Genomic DNA, 20018 nt, shown 5'->3' with positions numbered 1-20018 from the left:
GGGCCCCCCAGATTAACGACCATAGCAATTGGCTAGTGGAGGGGGAGTAGCCAATCCCTCTCCGATTAGGTGGTTACTCGGGTAACACGTGAGTGGGTGGGCCGCGGATTACGTGAGTCCGGTAACAGCTGAGTAGGTGAGTCACTGATCGTGGAGCCCACATTGATGTATATGTTGTATATCTACACCGTCCATCTGTTTTTACAGCTCATTTTAACGCATGATTCCGAAAATAAAGCATATACAGATCTCCGGTGGAACATAAAAAACAATGGTCATTGAATGCCCATCGTAGAAAAATTTCCCAAGGGCCATGTTTAATTGCCATCCAATCTGTTGTCTAGGTCACACGGAACTGAATTAAGGGAAAACACGAGTATCAGATTCATCCAAAACTTTTGCGGCTCATAAAACATTTTTATTGAACAATCACCACACTTTCTATGGTATGGGCCACCTGAGATTTCGATCTGCTTCATTTTTTGAGCCCATGGCTTAATATGAGTAAGAAGACGGATGGATGACGTGCATGTATAACCTATACATCTAGGTAAGCTCCCGTAGTAGGATTAGCCGAAGAAGTTCTTACCCCGTCCTCACCTAACCTGTGCCCTACTGGGTGTTGCCCTGATCATGGGGCACACCTTAATATATGTATTATCTATCCACGCCATCCATTAGTTTTTCCACATTATTCTAGGGCATGCTTCTAAAAATTGAAATGGTTCCAATTCCCAAGTGGACCACATAGCAAGGATCGAATGCCCGCCTTTAAAAACTTCCTGGGAGCTGAAAAAACTTTTGGGATTGAGCTGATATTTGCTTACTCATATTAACAATTACATGGAAAATAAACATTATTGACCTTATGAAGTTTTTAATGGTGGGTGTTCAATGACCACTATTTCCTATAATGTGGTCCACTTAAGATTTGAATATGCATCAATTTTAGAACTACACTCTTAAATGAATTCGAAACACTGATAGGCGACGTGGATACACATGGGTATATGTATCAAAATGGGCCCCATGGTTATGGCAACACTCACAAAGGCATTATCAAAGTAATACCTAATTCATTGCCCACCAAAATGGCCTAATATTGGGCCATTTGATTAGGCCACTTGCTTGTTAGAAATGACTTGTGTGTTTGAAAGTAATTTTGGTCTATTATGATTGACCTGACTTGGGTTGGCCTGACCAAACTTAGCCAAATTGGGGCCTTATCTCGTCCAGCCTCACCTAATCTGCTCCCCTCAGAGCATATTAGGTGAGTCTAGGGTCACACAGCATGGCACACCCAGATCCATAGCTCAACTGGTAGACTGAGTGGAGATACCTCGTTTCAACACTCAAGCTCTTGGTATCCATCCCAAGTGGGGATGGCTGATATGGAGTGTGTATACTGACATGCTTGTGTACTAACAAGCTAACCAAAAACAAAAAAGGGTCACAGCATGGTAGGTTAGTCCTTGGGGCCTGCTTCATTGTATGTGTTGTACACCCACTTTGGCAATCCATTTTGCCAGCTTGTGGGCCCAACAAAATAAAGAGATATAAATCAAAATATTTGTGATTGGTCACTAACAACATATTTATATTTTACCTTCATATGTCCAGCAACCTTAGTAACAGTTTGGATGGCAAATAAACTTTGCAGTGGACCCTAGGGAGTTTTTAATGGTGGGTGTTTAATAACTACCATTTCCTGTGGTGTGACCCATTGGCCATGTTCTAAAATAAGCTGGTAAAATAGATGTCGTATGGTATACAATGCGTACATTAAGGTGGGGCACATGTGTTCAATTCTACCTCCTTGTTATTTTTTATTCCTCCCTTTCATTGGACCATATGAGACAAATGAAAATTTTATCATGTTATATTGTTGTGGTTATGATCTACGATTCCTAAAGAGGACGATGATCTTTCTATATAAACCCTAGTGAAGTGTTTACATAGTTTTATTAGTTCTCCTTTTGGGGCGTCTTATGGAAAAAACTAGTCTGAATAACAACTAAGAAGGTGAGTCACTGATCGAGAGGCCCACATCGACATATACGTTGTATAACCACACCTTCCATCTCTTTTTACAACTCATTTTAGGGCATGGTCCCAAAAATAAAGCAGATACAAATCTCAAGTGGAGCACAAGAAACAATGGTCATTGAATGCCCATCGTAAAAAAAAATTCCTAAGGGCAATGTTTATTTGCCATCCAATCAGTAGACAAGGTTACACAAACCTGAATGAAGGGAAAACACGAGTATCAGCTTGATCCAAAACTTTCGTGGCCCATAAAACATTTTTATTGGACAATCACCACACTTTCTATGGTGTGGGCCACTTGAGATTTTGATTCGTGTCATTTTTTTGGGCCCATGGCCTAATATGAGTAGGAAAATGGATGGATGGCATGGATGTATAACCTATTCATCTGGGTAGGATAAGGGATTAACCCAAGAAGTTCTTACCCCATACTAACCTAATCCGTGCCCTACCGAGTGTTGGCCTGATCATGGGGCCCACCTTAATATATGTGTTATCCATCCACGCCATCCATTAGTTTTTCCAAATCATTATAGGGCATGCTTCTAAAAATTGAAATGGTTCCAATTCTCTGATGGACCACACAACAAGGATCGAATGCCCGCCATTAAAAACTTCATGAGAGCTAAAAAAGTTTTAGGATTGAGCTGATATTTGTTTACTCATATCAACAATTACATGGAAAATAAACATTATTGACCTTATGAAGTTTTCAATGGTGGGTGTTCAATGACCATTATTCCCTATAATGTGGTCCACTTAAGATTTGGATATGCTTCAATTTTAGAACTACACTCTTAAATGAATTGGAAACACTGATGGACGGCGTGGATACACATGAGTATACATATCAAAATGGGCCCCATGGTTATGGCAACACTCACAAAGGCATTATCAAAGTAATACCTAATTCATTGCCTATAACATGGCCTAATATTGGGCCATTTGATTGGGCCACTGGCTGTTGTTAGAAATGACTTGTATGTTTGAAAGCAATTTTGGTCTATTATGATTGACTTGACATGGGTTGACCCAACTAAACTTAGCCAAACCGGGGCCTTTTCTCGTATGCCTCACCTAATCTGCTCCCCTTAGAGCATATTAGGTGAGTCTAGGGTTACAGCATAGTGGGTTAGTCATTGGGCCCCGCTTGGATGTATGCGTTGTATATCTACATTGGCAATCCATTTTGCCAGCTTGTGGGCTCAGAAAAATAAAGAGATATAAATATCTAGTGGACTAGACCATGAAAAATATTGGTGATTGGCCACTAAGAACATATTTATGTTTTCCCTTCATAACTTGCGTGCGACCTTAGTAACAAGTTGGATGGCAAATAAATCTTGCAATAGACCCTAGGGAGTTTTTAATGGTGGGCGTTTGATAACTACTATTTTCTATGGTGTGACCCACTGCCCATGTTCTAAAATAAGCTGGTAAAATGGATATCATGTGCATATAATGCGTACCTTAAGGTGGAGCCCATGTGTTCAACTCTACCTCCTTGTTATTTTTTATTCCTCCCTTTCATTGGACCATGCGAGACAGATGAATCATTTATCATGTTATATTATTGTGGTTATGATCTACAATTCATAAAGAGGACGGTGATCTTTCTATATAAACCCTTGTGAAGTGTTTACAGAGTTTCATCATTTTTCCTTCTTGGGTGTCTCATGGAAAGAACAGGTCTAGGTAACAGCTGAGTAGGTGAGTCACTGATCGTGGGGCTCACATCGATGTATATGTTGTATATCCACACCATCTATCTGTTTTTACAGCTTATTTTATGGCATGGTCCCAAAAATAAAGCAGATATAGATCTCAGGTGGAGCACAGGAAACAATGGTCATTGAATGCCCATCGTAAAAAAAACTTCCCAAGGGCTATGTTTATTTGCCATCCAATCTGTTGACAAGGTCATACATACCTGAATGAAGGGAAAACATGAGTATTAGGTTGATCCAAAACTTTTGTGGCCCATAAAACATTTTTATTGGATAATCACCACACTTTCTATGGTGTGGGCTATTTGAGATTTCAATCTACTTCATTTTTTGGGCCCATGGCCTAATATGAGTAGGAAAATGGATGGATGACGTGGATGTATAACCTATTCATCTAGGTAGGGTAAGGGATTAACCCAAGAAGTTCTTACCCCATACTCACCTAATCCGTGCCCTACTGGGTGTTGCCCTGATCATGGGGCCCACCTTAATATATGCGTTATCTATCCATGCCATCCATTAGTTTTTCCAAATCATTCTAGGGCATGCTTCCAAAAATTGAAATGGTTCCAATTCTCTAATGGACCACACAGCAAGGATTGAATGCCCACCATTAAAAACTTCCTGAGAGGTAGAAAATGATGGACGAATTGGATTTTCATGAGGTTAGATAACTTTTTTGTTGCAAGGGCTCCCTATGACAGTCCATGCTAACTTGGGTGCATGCCTAACAATTATGATTGCTTTTGTAAGGGCTTTGAAAGGATATGGTGCCCTCTACCATGGTGCGGTGAGGTGGCTAAGGCAATGAGTTGGCTTGGGTCCACGAATATAAAAATTTTGAATAGGCCCAGCTCCATGATCCAGCCTGGCCATTTGAAAATCTAGGGCCGGATTGACCCATCAGGGAAAACAACCCAAGGAGTGGCCGGCTGGTTTCCACCCCTGGGTGCATCTTAAATGAAGATTTGAATCATTTGTGGCCTAATTTTGTGCTGCCTAAGCAATCATAAGAAACATTTTCTGAGTGAGTGATAATATTTGATGGCTCATAATCAAATCCAACATTCAATTGTTAAAATCTCTAATGATGATTGTTGATGCAAAAATTTGACACATTCTTTTTAAACCTTTGAGTACTCGCATAGGAAGAAGACAAAAGAAACCCTGGCTAAAGTAAAGGATCCTCTTATGCCAAAGTTAGGCAAAGAATATGGGTCTATTAGTATCGAGTGATTTTAGTTAAGGATTCTACGTACCTTTTAGTGTAGACGAATCCCCTGTTTATAGTGTAGATGGGCTAGAGACGGTTCTCGATCTCAAGCGTAGTCTTTGTGTATGTTTCTCAACTGTTACACGGGATTTGCATAGGTGATAACTGTTGACGTGGTTGGCCCTGTGATCATGCAATCGATGGTCAAGGCCATCTTGAGCCGAGCCCTCGATCAGATAAGTGTTAGGGTTGAGTTGAGCCAATCTTTTCGATCAACCAGGCTGAGGCCAAACTTAGGTCAGATAAGCTTGGTAGAAGATCTGAAAAGTATTGTGCCGAGGTCAAGGCCTGGGAGTTCGGTATTTGGCTCTCCTTCTTATTGATCTGAAATACAAGGTTGTTTAGGATCCCTTTGGTCCATAAATGTGTTTGTAAGTCCAAGCTAATCCCAAGAGTGATCACCATTTTTACCCATAACCATGATTATAAGGCTACAACTTTTATGAGGAATTAACGATGACACGAACCTTTCACGGTGGAGACGGTATGAGAATTGCCTGTGAGTGGGAGGTTTGAAGGGAATAGGAGCTGACATGACCCACGAACTGTGGGTCAGGTGTGTTTGTCAGATGAGTCTAGAAGGGAAGCATAAATTAATTATCACGTGAAATGATGATTTTAATGGTTTTGACAGGGCTCTATGTCTAATAAATGAACATGATGCTCTTTTATTAGGCTTAAAAGGTATTTACTAAAATCTCCTCCAACCAAAGGTTACATGCAATTCTTGTATACGGACGTAAATTTCCTCCAAAGAGGATCGGAAGAGAATCCCATGGTCCAGTGGAAAACTGGCGTAACTGCGTGCTTTTTGAAATTTAACTGTGGCTAAGCATCCAACACCCTCTAGGCCTCTACCATGTTGTGAAGACTCTGTGGCCCCATCTTAATGTGTGTTTTATCCACTCAATGGTGTGGTCCAGTTGAGCTTTGGATGTACTCTAATTTTCGTGTCATGCTTTAAAATGAGCCGTAAAATCAGATAAACAGAGTGGATTAAACACATATATCACGGTGGGCACCATAGAATCTTCACTCCCAGTAAAGGGTGGCGAGAGCCTCGATAGAATCCGCAGCGGCGGTGCAAGGGTCACCACACAATCTGCGTCACCCGTACAGGTACGGATCCACCGCACCATATCAAAGTGTCAATGTTTTGCGGGGAGCCATTTATTTAGGCTACTAATCCAGGATTATAATCATCGATTGCATGTACCTCCAGGTCAACGGTCTAGATGTGGAACCAAGCCATTCATCATATGGGTCGAATCCAAGCATGCCTAACGCAATTCTTAGACAGGACCGCTCATAAGGTTAATAAGCTTTAAAAATAAACAATTAGAGAAAAAAAAGGAACCGTCCATGTTTAATGTACAACTGTCGACTACCTGATGACGTGATTGATTTTGGTATGGTTCATTCTTGTAATGCAACTTACTTAATGAACGGTCCTGATATTTCTCATGCATGCCTTGTTGGCATGTGTGACACGATGCCCTCCATCCATCTCAAGCGACCAAGCAGGTAAAGAGTACCAAATAGCAACTGCTGAGTCGAAAGCGTTAGAACTTAAAAGTCGTTCTTCGCATCGAAACGTCATCGGCACAACAAAAAAAAAAAGAAGCTGTGGTGATTAGTTTAATAACTTTTTGTGAAATTTCATCCATCGTATGTATATCATAGCATATATCATCGCAAATCCATACCGTCCAAATCGCAGAGCCCATTATTTATGAACTATATCCGAAAGGATACTGATTGGACGATTCAAACGGATCCATCAAATGGATAGTTTAAATTTGAAAAGTTCAGGTTCCAATTCATCAACAGAAATCACATGGTTGAGATTAGAGCAGACTTTGAACTGTTGGCCGTCCACTAGTTTCTATCAATTTGGAGTGGTTATCTGTGCGGGTGTCCACAAACACGTGGGTTGTATGACTGTACCACACTTATTTCACACAACGTGTACAACAATCAAGCTTCGGCCCGCCGTGATGTGTGTGTGAAATTGACTCTGTCCATCACGTGATTGTGCAAAACCTTTTTCAAAATAACCTCAAAAGAATGCGAATTACACCTGCGCAACACGTGGAAAGGTGTGTCACACGCGTTCCCCTTTCTCGTGGACGCGGAGTGGGTACAACCGTCGCCTGTACCGAGTTCAGCTCCGAGGGGCCCACCGTGATCCATGGGTCATTTTTAGGTATGAGTTCAAAAAATTGCTCTTAAAACCCCTGGGTTTTTTTTTTTTTCTTTTTAGTTGTTAGCTCCCACTTTCAGTTCGCACTTCACTGTTATCTAGAGGTGTACACAAACCGAGCTAGCTTGGTTAGCTAGCACGACTCGGCCTGAAAAAGCTCAACTCGGCTTGACTGAAAACTAAGTTTGATCCGAGTCGGGCTGTTTTTATGGCTCGAAAATGAGTTCGAGCTGACCTTAGCTCGACTCGACTCGGATCGAAACTCGGCCCGATTCGGTTGAGTGGTGTGTGTGTGTCACCCTACCCGTCCCTTTCTCCTTTTGAGAAATTGTTCAACCCCAGCAAACCCGACCCCACCAAAACCCTCTCCCCTGCTCCCTCTCTCCCCGCCTGACCCCAATGAACCCCTCTCTCTCTCTCTCTCTCTCTCTCTCTCTCTCTCTCTCTCTCGTCTGACCAGTGGGTAGCGACGTCATAACCCATCTTCCTCAATCCTGGGCCCAAATGTAGATGGAGCATGTTCTCTTGGTGGCAATGCGCCAACTGGTCTCCAGTCGAGAGGAAAGATAGCTGTGGTAAGAAAGGTATGTAAATTAAACAAATACCCCTTTTTTTTTCTTGTTTTTTATGTTGCATAGAAGGTGTTTGATAAAATACTTGTAAAACCATCGTTTCTGTTTCACAAACAGATGGATTTTGAAGGTGTAGTCCATGTGTTTGTGGAAATGTCTCAATGGCGAACTTGGCTCGAACTCGGCCCGAGCGGCTGACCGAACTGAGCCGAGCTGGCCAGTCAGGCTCGGGTCGAGCCGAGTTCGAGCTGAGGTCAGCCAATGATCGAGCTGAGTCGAGCTGAGGCCAGCTCAACTCAATTCGACTCGTGTACACCTTTATTGTTAGCCACTCCCACTAGGGAATCAATACCAAGACCTCAATGTGGACCCACATTTTCTCAGTGCCAGTGGATTGCGCTCCCTTTTCTAAAAAGAAAGTCAAGAAGTCCAATCAACCGGGACGAACCCAAGGCCGATTACCAATGTTTTTAACACTCCACCTGAGGCTGATGTGCTAGCTTTTGGTATGGTATCCAGCGGGCACAGAAGAGTAGACATGAAAATGTTGTATTTAGTTTTTATAAAATATAAGATTTTTCTTTTTTTAAAATAAAAGTTTTCAAAATAGTATTTTTTTTTTTTTTGTCCCGCCTCATTTGGAGAAGAGAAAAAGAGAGGATATAAGCAGGCCGAAGTATAAGTTACTAGTTGAGTAAACCTGAGGGAGCACTAGAGCACACGTGCACACGGGGGTGAGAGTATGGGCAATGCGGCTGTAGTGGTGCATTTATCAAGTGCACATCACGTCAAAAGAGTGGTTGTTGCATCACGAGATGGTGCGAAGGCAGAAATGATTTATTAACTATTGCAAAGCTAAAAGGCTCATATTATTTATAACCCAAGTCATAACCCTAGTCCCTAATACTAATATAAGCAGCGCTTGCTAGAATCATATTATCAGCAGCAAAAGCAAACGCATCCCCCTCTTCTCTATGGCTCTAAACACATTTCACCATGTGGTTCAGCTAACGGCTCAATGAGTCAACTCGGTAAGTTTATAAACCCGGTGAAAACTTTTCCCTACTCATTCCTAACAAGTTAGGATTTCAAATTAAAATCTTTTAGAAAGACCGTTGAACGAGATCCTACTGAGGTTTCTTCATGGTTGCTGCATGCAGAACTTATTGGGCTTGTTGTATCTTAAAAGGGATTCGCCGGCGTATCACATCAATGATCTTAGATAAAAGGGAGGAAAAAAAAAAAAAACACGCTTTAAAGACAACATATCCCATCAATGATCTTAGATAAAAGGGAAAAAAAAAACAATCTTTAAAGACAACATATCCAACACATGGCTTCAGCCTGATTGAATCGATTTTCTTTGTTTTTTAAAATTCAAACTATCATTTTGAAATATTTTCCAACAAATGAAGTTGATAAGAAAGTGAAAATGAAGAGTTACTTAATAATCGGGCAGAGGAATATGTTTGAGACTCAAGAATTTTGAAATTGTACACCTGACACATTAGTCCAATTAAACAGTTCCAGTTATATACTTTAAAAAACTCGGAGAAATTGGAATGGACTCATTGGGATTAACTCAAACTTGAGGGGAGAAGCCCTGACTCAATTAAAGAACTTGTTTCCATTGAGTTTTTACTCAAGAATCAGCCATCACCTGCAACACGACCGAGTAGTTTTCTAATAGTTTGAAATATTTTATTTGTAAAATTTAATAAATAATCATTAATCGTTAATAGGTAGGTATCATATCTTCTCTTCTCATGAGAAATTGCTTGGCTCCACCTGACGCCGTTGCATGAAGTACTGTTGGCAGAAGTGAAAGGGGATTGTGTCCTGACCCGGTAGGACAGACTCGGTTGAGGCAGGGGCTCTGTGTGAGCCACCATGAATAATATGGGTTTTATCCATGCATGTGGTCCATCCATTTTTTCCAAATGATTTTAGGATGTGAACCCAAAAATAAGACAGATCCAGGGCTCCAGTGGACCACACATTAGGGACTTACACCAGCCGTTAAAAACTCCTAGGGAGCCTTATAAAATTTGATGAGATACATGACATGGATGGTTTGGATCATTCCATGGCCCCTACTTTTCGAAAACACATTTACTGCACTCGGTCAATGGATCGACTTGACTTTTGTGCAAAAGATGTTCATGAATAATACTAACCTACACGTGTGCCACGAGTTCTACAGAGAAAATCAGTTGTGCGTGGGTGCATTTCCCAGCCAGGAGGCGCAATTTGCTGGTCATGGGCAAGATCCAAGTCATTCATCAGCTGCTCCCTCCTCATCGAAGCAAAGGCTCAGTCGTCTGGTTGCCTATGCAAGTGGGGTAAGTTGCCCTGAGCATGTGCGTGGTGGGCCTCCTTGGATCTCATACATGTGTCCCACAAACTGCATATGAGAAAAATTTTTCAAAAGTACACTCAATTATATAGTTTTTATATAGGTCGGGCTTGTGGGATAGGATACCTGCCAGTACCAACTCACTACTGGTCCGTGTTATGTGGGGCCTCACCCATGTTATGTGGGCCACACCCATGATGTATGTATTTTATCTATGTCGCAGCTTGGTAAGGGAAGAGTCATCTCACCGAGTACATCTACAGATACCGGTAAAGGACTGGCAAGGTGAGGAGCTCAAGCCACGAGCTCCCTAACATCCTGAACTAATCAGGTCGACCACAATCAAAGGTGGGACGGAAAATCTGGAGGGAATCCCGCTCCGGACCCAGTAAGGAAGGATTTGAAACGATCCTGGGCAAGCTCACGCCAATAGAGGCGGGCTTAGAGACATTTTTGGAGGAACACTTCCATCCAAATATGAACTCTTCTTCATATTCCATAAATATATGATGGTTTTGAAACTGTCCAGTGACCCTATAAGTATTGGCACGATAGACTAAAGAAGGTAAGCTGGAAAAAAACCTGAACTCAAGCCTTTGATTCAACTCTATCAGCCTAACTGCATCAGAGGGTCCACAGCTGTCACCCCCGTTGTCTACATCTTCATATTTATTTGTAGGTCCATCAGTGAGTGCATTTCCACAATTGATAATATCTATTCAGATTTCGTTGAAATCATGCTCCATCCACCATCTGTCCCACAAATTGAATGGTTTGGAAGTAGGATGAGCCACCACCATTTAAAAATGGGTGAAATAGATGAAGCAACAAGTACACAACTCATGTGTGCGCATTGCCCCCACGAGTAGGGCTGTCAAATGGATGGGTTTGGGCTGGGCCGAGGTCTGTCCAAGCCCTGCCTCGGTTCATCATGTGCCTAACCAATTCAGCCCAATCTGACCAAAGCCTGAGCCCAGCCACCCTGTTTTGTGCAAGGTCCTGGCTTAGGTGTGCCCAATTACTGCTATTGACAAAAGTGCCCTTGAAACCTTAAATGGGCCAGAATGGATCAGGCTCGGCCCAGGATGACATTCTCTTATATGTTTGGCCCGACCCAAATCTATTAATAAATGCTTTTAACATGTGGCCCGGCTTTGGCAGGCCCAGTATTTTAGATCAAACCCAGCCTGAAAACGAAGTGAAACCTGCAAGCCCAACCGGCCAGCCTGGCCCATTGACAGTCCTACACACGTGACATTGTGTGGATTGTGGAAACTAGGACTCTAGACAAGGTGGGCTTGGACTAGGCCAAAATTAGGGTTGCAACTCGTTTGGGTTGAATCAGGTTGAGGGTCAGCTCAAGAGGACTGAACCTGCAACCACGACCCAACAAGAATTCCCACCAGAGGTTCCCAACCTGAAGTCCTCTACAGTCACCTAACTAACTCCAACGGGACCCTAATGCATTTTGTTATTCTGAACCCACCTAACCTGTAGCCCCAAATTTATTCAGACCGAACCCAACCCGATTTCAATTAGGGTTGGCGTTTTCCAACGCGTCCCCAACCCGAGGACCTTGATAACCCGTCCTGAATTCAGGTTGGGTGAATCGGGTTTGGGTTGACCTGAGCCCAAGTTGCAGCCCTAATCACGATTGACCCGAGTTGGGCCATTCGTTGGAGTAGCCCGGGCTACAAACCAATAATCTCAGATCTAGTCCGGCCTTGCCATCTACCGAGCCTGAATATTCAATCCCAGAAAAACGTGGACGAGCTTTGTAGTTGTTTTGGTCTCCAGGATTCATTATCCAAAAGCGGCATGTTTGCGAGCCTAGCCGCTTTCCATATTAACGAAATTTTTAGCCTTGAAATCGGATGATTACAACCTCTCCGATTCCGAAAAGCTCTGAGGGGCCCACCGTGATATCTGTGTGTCATCCACTCCATTCATCGATTTTGCCAGCTTATCTTAGTACATGATCTGAAAAATAAGGCGGATACAAAACTCGTGTAGGCCACATCACGATGGCCACCATTGAAACCTTATTGTGATGCGTATATGTCATCCAACCCCTTCATAAGCTGATTCCAACTAGCATAAGGAAAAGCATGAACATCCAAAACTTCTGTGGCCCCAAGAAGGATGGTGGCAGTCAATTTCCTCTACTTCGTGTGGTGTGGCCCGCTTGATTTTTGTATCTGGTTGATTTTTTAGATCACATCCTAACATAGGCTGGCACAAAGGATGATTTGAGTGGATATAACACAAGTATTACGGTGGGCCCCACAGAACTTTTGGTCACAAAGGCTTCCAGGAGTAGCAAATTAACACAGGCATCACAGTGTGCCCAACAGAACTTTTGGTTATGAAGGCTCCCTTTCCTTCACATTTTATAGTTATATAATTATTTCAGATGCATGTGTTAATTTAAAGTAAATATTTTTTAATATTTTACTTTCAGTGAGATTTTCTAATAATATCACAAGAAAATTATCAAAATATAAATCTCCCAATAAATTTTCAGGCCGAAAACAAATCTTTTATCTCTTTCTCAGCAATTTTGCAGCCCATAAATTTCTTAAAGATCATCAAACTTTTAGTTTTTTCTCAAGACATTATTAGGAAAATCTCCCCGAAATTTTGAAAAAAAAAAGTATTTATTATAAATTAATAGATAAAATTAAGACTTAAATAAATATTTATATTATTAAATTTTAAGGTTTTTATAAGTATTAGAGTTAATACTACAATAATATCAGGATCATATCCCAATAAAATGAGATATGTTAAAATCTATCAATATAATGAAAATCTCATGATAATATCATTTGTGAATTTATTTCAATGTTATTGGGAGATTTCAATATATCAGCAATATTTGTCACACCGCTTCGAGAAAGCCTAACCCAATTAGAGAAATGCTAAAGCAACGTCATGTGATTTACCTTATGAAAAGGCTAAATGGTATATAAACATCACAAATGAGTCCTAAAAAGGTTTCAATGGGAAGCATTATGTGAATGTTGGAAATCACCGGGTATCACACTTAGGGGGCATTTTCAGGCTTTTTACTCTACTTATGTGGTTGTAACTCGGGATATTTGATATTTGACTCGAAGTCACCACTAGCCAATTAAATAAGATTTTCACAATTGGCTAGACCTTGTCGAATCCATAAATCAAAGAACTGGAGAATTTTACTTTTGACCTGCGACATATGATTCTGAGTAATGGACTATAATGATAGAGAAGCAAGGTGTTAGGCATCTTCTCGGGTCACACAAACGTGCAATCTTTACTCTACAAAATTTGGTGAATTATAATAGATTAAATTAGTATAATGTCCAAACAGTGCAATAGAATGAATGATATGCGATGCAATAACGTCCACTAGTTGACCTCAGCTCGGCTCAATCCTCAAGCCTGACTGGCCAGCTCGACTTGATTTGGTCAGCAGCTCGGGCCAAGTTCGCCATTGAGTCATTTCCACAAACACCTAGACTGTACCTTCAAAATCCCTCTGTATGTGAAATAGAAGCAATGGTTTTATAGGTATTTTGTCAAACACCTTCTAAGCAATATAAGAACCAAGAAAAACCAAGAAAAAAGGGGTATTTGTTTCATGTACATACCTTCCTTATCACCAGCCACACTTCGTTAAGTCATTTTATCAAACACTTGGTGAGCAACATCAATGGCAAGGTAATCGAGTCACCGAACTAGTTCGATTCAAGCTGGATTCGATCCGAGTTGAGTCGAGCTGGGGCCTACTTGAACTCATTTTCAAGCTCAAAAATCAGCTCAACTTGGCTCGAACTCAGCTTCGAATCGAGTCGTATCGAGCTTTTTCGAGTCGAGTCGAGCGAGCTAACCGAGCTAGCTCGGTTCGTGCACACCCCTAGTTGTGGAAATGAGTGTGCAACATGCCATTTTGTTATTGGTTAGAATGGTGATAAAATCATCGTTTTAGAAAAACTAAGGTTTACGACGTCATTTCAGCCAGAGCAAGACTGTCGAGGTGAGGATTCACATTTTCTCTCCTTCACCTACCCATCCGGAAATTTTGCAAAATTTCCCATGGTGGAAAGCCCGCCAGCCACGCTAATAGGGCCTAGTTTTCAACACGAGCTCCAACGAAATTTGATTGCTCCTTTGGACTTCCCATGCTGGTTTTATCTAGGGATGGGCATTAAGCTGAGTCGAGTCGAGGTGGGCCAAGCTCGGCTCAGCTTGTCCATGATGTACTTGAGTTCAAGCTTAGCCTCGAGTTCAACATTGAAGCTTGGCTTGTTTGCCAAAGCTGTTGAGTCGAGTTCGAGTCGAGCTCGAGCTTTTTCATATGTTAACCATTTGGGCTTTTGATCTTTTCATCAAAGAAGCCAATAGACTGTCCAATAGCCACTTCTTGAAGAGGACAGTTACATTAGTTGTTTGTGCTAGTGATCTTTCCATAGAATCAGTCAATAGAATATCAATGATATCATTATTGATCTTTCCATAGAATTAAGTTTGCAAAATATCAATGATATCATTACCTCATTTAGATCTGAGAAAAACATTATTGATGGTACCTTAATTCATATTTAAGAAAAACATTGTATAAGTTTCACAATCCTAGTTATGAAATTAGGACCGTGGATTTAATTAAGTAAAAAACAATCAACAATAAACAATCAAATTGGGCATTTATTTGTGATCTTACAATAAGTGGGGCCAGTAAGATATTCTGGGTTAGATTGGGCATTTATTTGTGCTTGAGATCTTTCCATCAATTGGGCCCAAAAATACATCCACTAGGTACATCTTGAATAAGGATAGTCAAATTGAGGGTTGATGCTTGTGCTACATGCTAACCGAGTCGAGATTGACGAAAATCAATGGATAAAAAAAGGGGGTGAGTGCTAACCGAGTCGGGATTGACGAAAATCAATGGTCTTCTTCGCTCGGCGAGATCGATCGAGCAGGCAGCGTGCTGGTCGTGCGCCAGTGGTGGTGGTCCGGTGGATTACTGCTGGTCGAGCGTCGGGCGGGCGGGCGTGCGGTGGGTAAAGAAAGAGAAGAAAGGGAAAGGGGGTGCGTGCGGGCAGCATGCTGCATGCTAGTCTTGCTGGAGAGTGGAGAAGACTGGTGGTGGGTGGTGGTGTTCCAGGCGGGCGTGCGACTGGCAGCGGGTAGAGAAAGAGAAGAAAGGGAAAGGGAAAGGGAAAGGGGGTGCGTGCGGGCAGCATGCTGCGTGCTAGTCTTGCTGGAGAGTGGAGAAGACTGGTGGTGGGTGGTGGTGGTTCGGGCGGGCGTGCCGTTGGCAGCGGGTAGAGAAAGAGAAGAAATGGAAAGGGAAAGGGAAAGGGGGTGCATTGCGTGCAGTCGGGTAGAGTAGCTAGGGTTTCTTCTCTCTTTTTTTTTAAAAAAAAAGTTAAAACTTCTAACTTATATGATATATATATATATATATATATATATATATATATATATATATATATTTATATATATATATATATATATATATATATATATATATATAATATTTAATATTATTACTAATCGAGCCGAGTCGAGTTCAAGTTGAGTCGAATTGAAATGCCCCCTAGTGGAACTCGGCTCGAACTCAACTCGAGCTACAAAATATAAGCTTGACTTGACCCGAGTCAGCCATTCAAGCCGAGTCAATCCGAGTTTACTTGAGCCGAGTCGAGTGAGTTATTCGAGGTAGCTCGACTCGTGAACAACCCTAGTTTTATCAAGGTCATAAGGCTAAGTAGGCCTGAGCTTGGGCTTCGAACTGGGCTTCAAACGGTTTTGATATGGGATGGATTTCAAGGTCCAGCAGCATACATATTAGCTATCTTATCTAGGTGGGTGTCTACAAATTCTTATCCCGGCCCCTAGCTACTTCTCTTTGGTGTAACTCATTTGAGTTTCAAGTTTTCCTTTATTTTAAGTTCAAGTCCAAAAAGGACATTGGAACAACTGATAGATGAAGTGGATGTCACCTAACTGAAAAAGCTTTTTTATTACTAGGGCTCCAAGGAGACTGGTTTTCAAATGTTTGTTCTTTTATATTATTTCATACTTTGTTCAGTGGGAGCCTTAATGCCCAAACGGCGGAAGCATGTCTCAACCTGGTTGACGCCCTGGTTGAAATGATTTCCCAGATTTGGAGTTGCTGTAGGAATGCGTATGTATATTTTCTGCAAATCCATGTGATTATATATATTTCTCGTATGAGGCGGCATCCCCACCTCTTCTTGTCCTTGGGTACCAAAAATTAGGCTGATCCAACACTTTGGCTGGCTACACCACAAGGAGCAGTTGAGATGGGGCCACCTACCTTTAAAATCCTTGTAAATCGGCTCGACCTATATATATATATATATATATATATATATATATATATATATATATATATATATTTATATATATATATATAATATACACATATGAGGCATGCTCTCCTACGCACCTACACAAGTGCGCACCTTTGCACACGTATCATGGGTGTTGAATCCGAACAGTCCATAAGATGCGGAATCCCATGAAACCTTAGGTGGTAAATTTTCACTCTGATCTAAGATTCTGGATGGCCAGTAAAGAGAAATTCAAATCAAGGAAAGAAAATGTTTGCATTTTTATGGCCCACCGAAGTTTTGGTTCAAAGTAAAAATTGGTTCCAAGAGGTTTCATGAGGTTCTGCTTCATGTGGACCGTTCAGATTTTCGAGAATCATCAGATATAATGAGTTCTCAAAAAATTCTGTAGGTAGTCCGTGCGAACTGGTTCGCAGGTGAGCGCTCAGCTATATATATATATATGTGTGTGTGTCTGTCATCCAATCTTTTCAGAAAATGGGACACCTAAAATTCAGGCCATTTCAAAACTCAGGTTGACTTCACAACCTAATTTTAGAAGCTGTATGCATCATTTTACAGCGCAAAACACCTTAGTTTTGGATGGGCCTGATTTTTAGTGCTAAGGAAAACATGAGAGGTGCACATGATGGACGGATGGGATGTCAGGCACACATCAAGGTGGGTCCCACATATCATGTTGTAGGTTAAGTTTGTAGTGGACCCGGCTTCTTCCCACGCATAACCTACGGTCTAGATTGGTACACCTGCATGTCACAACATGTAATTTAGCTGTATGCATGCGAAGGTCATATTATGATAGAGATTCAGTGCTCTTTGCAATCAGCAAACCCTCATCAATGTGCATGCGTCATACATGAGAAAAGAGGAGTTGGTGCACGGTTCCTCCTCTCCCATGTGCAAATGATTACGATGGTGAAATCACCAAAGCTGACACACATCTGGACCGTTTCTACATTGGGCCACCTTTTCAACCACACCGAAGGAATGAATAGCCTGTTTTGGCTCAATCATGCGTCCAAAATGCATGCCCCCATGTCATCTTAATAAAGAAAAGCATTTCACATATACTAAATAAAGATGTGTCCCACATCCGCACGTCTTAGCTATTAAGGAATAAATAAAGATGTGACCCCGATCCCCACACCTTAGATAATGAAAAGCTGAGATCTTATTCTGTTATCTAGATGCAATGATACAAATACATGCACGTCACCTTCTTCCTCTATGAAATTTCCCTTGTGTTTCACGACCCAAGGATATATGCATGTTATGCTCAGGTTTTCAGTTTGTGCAAGTGGGGCCCATGGTTCAATGGTACACAGAGTTGGATGTCTGGGATCTTTCATTCTGGAATGCTTTTGGGACATGATCATCCATTTACACTGTGGAGCCCACGGGAACAACGGTCGTGATCATCTGAACCATGGGCCCCGCTTGTATAATGAAAACCCAAGGACAGAATAGCATATCCTGGGGGTAGAGGATCATGTAATCCCTTGATGTTATGCTTGAGAAGCAAGCTTTGTTGTTAGTAAAGATAGGGTTTATATAGGTATAGTATATTTAAAAGGTTTGAAAGTAACCTTCGGATGCTTGCTAATTCCTCGCGCGTGTGGAGCCCTGCCCATTCACACATAGCCCATCTGTCAATACGGAACACGATGTGGGAAATCTGAGTTTTCCATATCGTTGGAAACAAAGCTTAAATCTCCTGCCTTGTTTCATTCCTCAAGTGGGCCAACTGACATTTAGTTTAATTGTTCGGGTCATCAATTTGTTTTAGAATTGAATCCATATCCGTTGCTTACCACAAGCAATAAAATCTAGCTTGTTGCAATCTAATTAGACTACATCATCCCCCACTGCATTTAATGCAGCAATGCTAACATTATCAGAAATGACATGGATCTGATGTAAGAAAGCAGGATTTTTCTTCTCTGAGGTGTGAAATGACTTGACTTTTAGGCTTGGAGGATGAAAGGATAAATTACGGATTGCAAGTTCAAATCTCTCCTTCCCCGTGTGTGTATCTCTCCTTCCCCGTGTGTGTGTGTGTATAGAGAGAGAGACATGCTCACCTGTGCATCTATGCATGTGAGCAACTTTGCACATGTGTCATGGGCGTCTAATCCGAACAGTCCATGTGATGCAGAATCTCATGAAACCCCCATGGATAAATTTTCATCCTGGTCTAAAATTCTGGTGGGCCATAGGAAAGAGATGCAAATGAAGGGAGGAAACTGTTTTCATTTTTCATGGCCCACCAAAGTTTTGGATCATAGTAAAAATTGGGCCCGGAGGGTTTCGTGAGGTGGTGATTCATGTGGACCGTTCAGATTTTGGAGTCACATCATGTATGATGAGTTCTCAAATAAGTTCACACGAGTTCCGTAGGAATTGGTGTGCATTGAGCATATATATTTATAGAGAGAGAGAGAGAGAGAGAGAGAGAGACGTGTGTGTGTTAGGTTGAGTTAGGTTCTGAACTCAAAATGAATCGTCCCGTGGATTAAGGTGGGCCACACCAAGAGAAACAATTTGGAGGTTGGGTGATCTCCCTGGACATTGTTCCCAATCATGTAGCCCACTTGAATTATAGAATTATAGATGTGGCTAATTTTTTGTCGTTAAACCTAACATAGGCTAACTCAAGTGACGGTCCGAATGGATTTCATGTAAGACATCCCATGGCCCCTGAGACCACCCCACTTTCCTCTCCCTTTGCTCATTTGGTATTAAAATAAATAAAGTTTTCCAAATGAAACTCACCCTTCTTGCACAATGACGACAAAATAATATTATAAAGTGATTGAAAACGAGGTTTTTATGAAAACAAAAAGATAATTTATCTCACGCACAAATACATCATATATGTGCGTATATACGTCAGAGAATGATCCCATAAAGCTGAATGTATGTACGCCTTACTGTGAAGTGTGTTAGTTATCTGAACCCTACATCAAAGGCAGCCCAGGTGATGCCCAAAAAATAAGAAGGTCAAGAACTAACACATGCATTATCTAGAACAATGCTAAATCATGCCTAAAATCACTTATGGGAATCCACCAAAGTTTTGAAATTTTGTCAGTCCATCCACGTGGAGATCAGTCTACCAATTTAATAAAAATTGATACTTGGCTGAGTCAACTCAACTTGATGAGATTTCAAAGTCAGCTGTAAGCATGAGTTGGACTCAAAACTGGGCAACTTGCCGAGTTTACATGATGACTCGGTCGACTCAAATGAGTCACTGGTTTGAGAAGTAAGACCTCCAGCAAAAGGCACAACGTCTCTCCAATCCAAGCATCATATACCTGCCAACTTTTTCTATTATTTTTATATTTTAGTTATAAATAACTATTTAAGTTATTTATAAACATAATATTATTTAAATAAATATCAAGTGGAGTAGGTAAGGAATCGTCCACGTCTTCAAGCCTGGTTGACCCATCCATTAAGTCTTTCTAATTTTT

Source organism: Magnolia sinica, chromosome 1 (assembly GCF_029962835.1).
Source record: "Magnolia sinica isolate HGM2019 chromosome 1, MsV1, whole genome shotgun sequence".
Taxonomy (NCBI): domain Eukaryota; kingdom Viridiplantae; phylum Streptophyta; class Magnoliopsida; order Magnoliales; family Magnoliaceae; genus Magnolia; species Magnolia sinica.
The sequence above is the reverse complement of the archived record's forward strand: the minus strand, read 5'-3'. Positions refer to the sequence as shown.